Genomic DNA, 6,800 nt, shown 5'->3' with positions numbered 1-6,800 from the left:
TTGTGCACCGGGCCTCTAGTCTATAATAAAAGCATAATATGCTAATTAGACCGGATGTCCTTCCAGATGACCTTCCAGATGAAGCCAGGGCTTCAAGGGAAGCCCAGGTGCCAGGTGCCAGAGGGAAGCCGGTGCCGGCAGCTGGGGGAAGGAAGGCCTACTCTTGCATGAATTTTGTGCATCGGGCCTCTTGTATTATAATAACTACTTATGGTGTCAGATGGATATTAGACTTATTGAGGTGAGCACTTCATAAGTTATATAAATGTCTGATTACTATGTTGTACACCTAAAACTAATATAATATTGTATGTCAATAGTAATTGACAAAACATTTGTAATTAATTTAAAAGAACATAAAACACTCTGAAGCAAATCCAAGCTGAGGTACATGCCAACCTGCCACTAGGGTGTGTATATGTATTTTATTTCAGAGAGGAAGGGAGAGGGAGAGGGAGATAGAAACTTCAATGATGAGAGAGAATCATTGATTGGCTGCCTCCTGTACACCCTGCACTGGGGATCGAGCCCGCAACCCAGGCATGTGCTCTGACCAGGAATTGAACCATGACCTCCTGGTTCATAGGTGGACACTCAACCACTGAGCCACACTAGTCAGGCCATGTGGGTCTTTTGACTCAGCATAATGTTTGAGTGTTCTTTGGTAAATAAAAGCACCAGACAAAGACTCTGATGAGCCCCAATAGGAAAATCATAGCATAAATAGGTATGTTTTGGGAGCAAAGCCATATCCTCTTCTGCATTTAATCATTCTCCTTTCAAGAAAGTTTCTGGTTTGCTCCTAAGCCCTGATAGAGATGAATGCTTGACTGTGGACACTTAAGTAACTGAAAGAACTGGGTGCTCTCTGATAGGTCAACTCGTGATGTCAGGCATGTGCAGCAGCAATCCGCCTCAAATGGTAGTGGTAGGTTAGAGATCAGATTGGAGCAGGTCTAGAAGGCATGAGCAAGGTGTATATGCAGATGGCTCAGACCTGTTCAGCACCTAGTCTTCCTATGATACCCAATCCTGCTGCATTGCAGTCCATCAACCCACACCCATGGCCTCATGGAAAGCTTCTTATGACAGCTTTAGAGAAAGAAAAGTTCAAATCTGGCTTACAGATAGGTCTGCACAATATGTTGACTAATAGCTGGACAGTGCAAATACAATATATTTCCAGTGTTACATAAAGTTCTATTAGCTCTAGCCAGTTTGGCTCAGTGGATAGAGCATCGGCTTGCAGACCGAAGGATCCCGGGGTAGATTCTGGTCAAGGGCACGTACCTTGGTTTCAGGCTCCTTCTGGGCCCTGGTCAGGCACGTGCAGGAGGCAACCAATCAATGTGTTTCTCTCACATCGATGCTTCTCTCTATCTTTCCCTCTCTCTCCCATTCTCTCTAAAAGATCAATGGAAAAATATTCTCAGGTGAGGATTAACAAACTAAAAACATTTCCAGCATGGCCAGGTGCGGCTCAGCGGTTGAGCATTGACCTATGAACCAGAAGGTCATGCACAATTCGATACCCGGTCAGGGCACATGCCAGGGTTGTGGGCTTGACCCCTAGTAGGGGCCTCGTAGGAGACAGCCAATCAATGATCCCTGTTCCTTCTTCTCTGAAATCAATAAAAATAAATAAATAACAAAGTTCTAGTAGTGCTGGCTTGATTTTGTTGACTGCATTCCTCATGATATATTTAACATGTTCCTCTGCCCTCTATTTCCTGTAGTTAGATCTAGAGGTTTAATCTGCTTTGAGTTTGGTTTTCTTTTGGTAAGACTACCTCATGGATTATATTGTGTTTTCCAATTAGTAGGCACATAATGACTGGTTGTCTCTCTTAGGATCAAGTGTTGATCAATAATATATCCATTATTCCATTAGGAGTTACAATATAGTGATATTCTAACGTGGTCATTTATTCTTCATATATTATCTGGAATATTTCTATAAAGAACAGTTCTCTGCATGTACTATTTGGCTACATAGAGGGACAGTACCAAGTAGAGGGACCAGGACGGCAGCATACATAGCTGATTCTTTTTTTTTTTATTATTGCTAAAAGTATTACAAAGGGTATTACATGACAATCCCCTGGCCTCCCCTACCCCCCAGTGTCTTATGTCCATTGGTTATGCTTATATGCATGCATACAAGTCCTTCGGTTGATCTCTTACCCCCCTCCCTCCTGCCCCCCAACCCTCCCTGGCCTTCCTGCTGCAGTTTGACAATCAGTTTGAGGCAGCATAGCTGATTCTTTACCTTTATTTTCAAGCTTTCCAACTGAGCTTGTTCACTAACATCCTGAAACGGTCACTAAAAATTTTTTGAGCACCACTATAGATTCATGGATTTAAATTTTTTTTTATTCATTGAATTTTTTTTAATCCTCACCTGAAGAGATTTTTTCCCCATTAATTTTCAGAGAGAGTGAAAGGAAGGAAGGAAGGGAGAGAGGGAAGGGAGAGAGAGAGAGAGAGAGAGAGAGAGAGAGAGAGAGAGAGAAACATCAATGTAAGAGAGACACATTGATTGACGGGCTGTCTCCCTCACTTGCCCCCACCAGGGGCAAGGAGCAAGCCTGCTTTGGTCCACGGGCTGACGCTCTAACCAATGAGCAAAACTGGCCAGGCCCATTGCATTTTTTAAATGTTCAGATTGTCTCACATTTGACCAGTGCAACCCCTTCAACTTGGTTTCTGAATACTTTTGACATCAGCTTCTTGGATAGCTTCCTTGCTAGTTCATATGACAGGATGTTCTGGGCTTATCTTGTACATTTTTTTTATTACAAATTTGGAAGCAACCATTTCCCCAAAGAGCCTTTATTTTCCAGTGGGAAATGGACTTTGAAAACCACTTTCTGGATGCTAATGATGCTCATTTTTACTGGGTTTATTTTATCATTGTTTCTAGACCTTTTCAATGGCAGATCTAAGAAATACATAGACAAGGAGGGGGGTACCTCCATACAAAAATGCACTAGAGATTTGAAAAGATAGTTGATATGTAAACTTGAAGTTGATTTTGCTACTATGAGGGGAAGAGACTGCCTGGGCCAGGAAGAAGACAAAGGCAAATGATGAAAACAGATGCTCACCTACATTTTTTGAGCAACTATCTGGTCAGTTCCACCTCTGCCTCTTTTAATCATGTGAGCCAATACATTTCCTCTTTGCGTAAAATGCTTTAAAATCTTAAGCTAATTTGAGTTGCAACTATAAGAACCTGAATAATAGGGTATCATGCAAGGCTTGGGCACTACTCCAAATCCAGGTGTCCTGGAGCTGGTTCCTACCAGCTCATAGGGTCCATTGTGCACATCTCTTCCCAACTCTGTCTTCAGTGACATCACATTGGAGGCTTGAAGTTGGCCCTGGTGGGAGTATTTATACCACGGATATTGGCCAACATTACAAATCAGAGCATCTTTCCTATCTTTAAAAGCTGGTTGCTAAGCATTTATTCAGACACTACTATCGTGGCCTCGCCTTTTCCTTAAGCCCTGCTGTAGTGACCACTTGCACACAGGCTTCAACAAGTACCTCACCAAGCTTTTTATTTCCTGCCCTGGCTTCTCTAAACCAGTTCAGCACTTATGAGTAAGGGAAGCTAATGCCCCAGGGAGCAACCTTTGATTAATAGGGAACAGGCCCTGGGAGATAAATGTTTTTCTCTTTCATTCCCAAGTTGGAAAATTTGACAACATAAACAGGGAGCAAGATCTCAAATGCTCCCCCCGGTTGGACAATTTGGATATGAATTTCATAAGGCTTCTCAGAGGACTGAGCAACCAGTCACCCTTAGTGATATCAACTTGATGATGCATCCTTGTGCTGGCTTTTCCTCCATCCCTGTTTTCACTCGTGTCTCCTGGAGTCACACTCCCAAATAAATGGCTTACCCGTAAGCTTTAATGGTAAGCTCTCATTTCAGGGGAATCAGGTTAAGATACCCAGTTTCTACAAATATTCTTTATCTCCAGGCTATAGAATTAGCTCAGAGATACACAGTTGTGAAAAATGATATAAACAGAGCCATTTCAAAATGGAGTCAGAGCTGCCATCCCAGAGGAATGACATTGTAAATTTTACCACTCAAACCGTTGGAATGTTTGAACTGAGCAAATAACCTTTAAACAACTATTTGTAAAGCTAACAAGAAAGCCAACATCCTGACTATGAGGACTGAAAATTAGGGACATTCTTTATAATTAGCATCGCCATGTGTAGCTAAAGAACAACTTAGCTCATTTGCACCTATAGAAATTCCTTCCTTCTACTCATGGAATTATTTCCCTTCCCTTTTTCATAAATACTCCTTGCCTGCACCTCATAATCATTAGAACTCTATTTGGGTTTCTGCCTGAATCAGTGCTTCCCAAATAGCTATTCTTTGATGGCAAATAAAGATCTGTTGCCTTTCACTTTGGCTTTTTATTTTTAAGGTTATCACAGTAAAAAAAAAAAAAAAAAAGGAGAAAGATTTATTTCAGATTTGTGAAGATCCCCTTCAGAACTCCTTCTCCCATATGTATATTTTCTCTCAAGGCTGCCCACCCCAAATCTCTTTCCACCATCATTTCTTGCAATGTGGTCTTAGTTGAGACTACCCCAGTGTGGTAATCATAGCTACTCTGTCAGCAGACAGCCCCAAGTGGACACAAATGACACATGACAAATTTGGAAGAACACAGGGAGAGAGGGAATTCAGTTGCATTTCTACATACCAAAATGTATTTGCATGTCTTTGGACAAGAATAATCTGTTTTGCTATTGGTTGTCTACAGTCTATACCAGTGGTTCTGAACCTTCCTAATGCCGCGACCTTTTAATACAGTTCCTCATGTTGTGGTGACCCCCAATTTCATTGTTACAAATTGAACATAATTAAAACATAGTGATTAATCACAAAAACAATATGTAATTATATATGTGTTTTCCGATGATCTTAGGCGACCCCTGTGAAAGGGTCGTTCAACCCCCCAAAGGGTCGCGACCCACAGGTTGAGAACTGCTGGTCTATATACTTACAAAAGAGCTCCAAGACAATGAAAGGCACAGATACTCCATAGAATCAGATAACCCAGGAGTGTTTGGATAATGTCTGCCTGTTTTTCTATTGCTGGCACCTAGTAATCATTTTGCTCCATTTCAATGTCTTTCATATTTTCTCCTACATTCTGTAGTTGAACTTTCTTATTTCACAGGTAAAGAAAAGAAGGCCTAGATGAAAATAGCAGTCATAATATATTTGTCTTTAAGAAGGACAATCAGCCCTAACCGGTTTGGCTCAGTGGATAGAGCGTCAGCCTGTGGACTCAAGGGTCCCAGGTTCGATTCCGGTCAAGGGCACGTACCTTGGTTTCGGGCACATCCCCAGTAGGGGGTGTGCAGGAGGCAGCTGATGGATGTGTCTCTCTCATCGATGTTTCTAACACTCTATCCCTCTCCCTTCCTCTCTGTAAAAAATCAATAAAATATATTAAAAAAAAAAAGAAAAAGAAGGACAATCATGTGTGAGGCTCAGGACACTTGCTTCTCATGTCCTCCTTTCATCACTATATTCCTTTATTCCACATGGACTGTGCCTCCTCCCACTTATCTGTGGCTTTCCATTTCCTGATATCATCAACTAGTTAGCTTCCTTCTTACCCTGGGTCCAGGTGACAGTCTAGTTTGCCCGGTGACTTCACATAGTTAACCTCAAGTCACTGCCGTTTTATTTGCCAAATTCTGAATAAAGCAAGATCCTTATGTTGTTTCTGCACTGTGTGTACAAATTGCTATCTACAGATAAATCTGAGGTTTGTGATCAGAAGGAAAGAATTGTTTTGTTGTTGTTGTTGTTGTTGTTTTTGTTCAACCATTTCATATAGGTAGAGGACACAAATAAATCCTCCCTCTTCAAATCATGGCAATTATAATTTACCCCATAAGCATAGCCACTACAATCTATTGTTAGGAGAGTATGTGGTAGTCAAAGGGAAAGAAATCATTATTTTTAATCCCACAAGCCCAAAGTAGGTTAACACTAAGTCTCTTTTCATACCTTGCTAGTTTCTCACTTTCTGTTTTTCCTCAAAAGGACTAAGCAGAATGCAAACCAGCAGGGGATTTCCTCTTGAGTTAGCAGGGCTGCTGTGTCTTACTAACTAACCTGACTGTCAATCCCCCTTTCCCTACTTTAAAATCCTCTGCATCTTATAATATTCTGCCAGGGGCAACAACCTTCACAGAGTGGCCCGTAGAGTACAGAGGCTTTCACACATATTGCAATAAAGAAAAAATATGCTTTGAATCAAGAATAGTAGGAACATGAAATAAGCCAAATGCCATGACAGGAAATCAGATAGCAAGCCTTGTCAGTTTGCAAGTGCACTGGGACCAGATGAAGGGAGAGTTGGCTAGGACCTCCCAGCATTTGCTGCAATAGAGCAAGGTCCAGCTGCTTCCAGGTTTATGAAATACTAGAGGCCCGGTGCATGAAATTTGTGCACTCGGGGGGTGTCCCTCAGCCCAACCTGCACCCTCTTGCAGTCTGGGAGCCCTCAAACATCTTGCAGGCAGGAGAGGCTCCCGCCACCACCACTGCACTCGCCAGCCGTGAGTCCAGCTTCTGGATGAGCGGCACTCCCCCTGTGGGAGTGCATTGACCACTAGGGGGCAGCTCCTGCATGGAGCGTCTGCCCCCTGCTGGTCAGTGTGCGTCATAGCAACTGGTCTATTTGCATATTAGCCTTTTATTATATTAGAGGCCTGGTGCACAAAAATTTGTGCACTGGGGGGGGGGC

Source organism: Myotis brandtii, unplaced genomic scaffold (assembly GCF_000412655.1).
Source record: "Myotis brandtii unplaced genomic scaffold, ASM41265v1 scaffold506, whole genome shotgun sequence".
NCBI classification, from domain to species: domain Eukaryota; kingdom Metazoa; phylum Chordata; class Mammalia; order Chiroptera; family Vespertilionidae; genus Myotis; species Myotis brandtii.
This window is presented reverse-complemented; position numbering follows the sequence as displayed.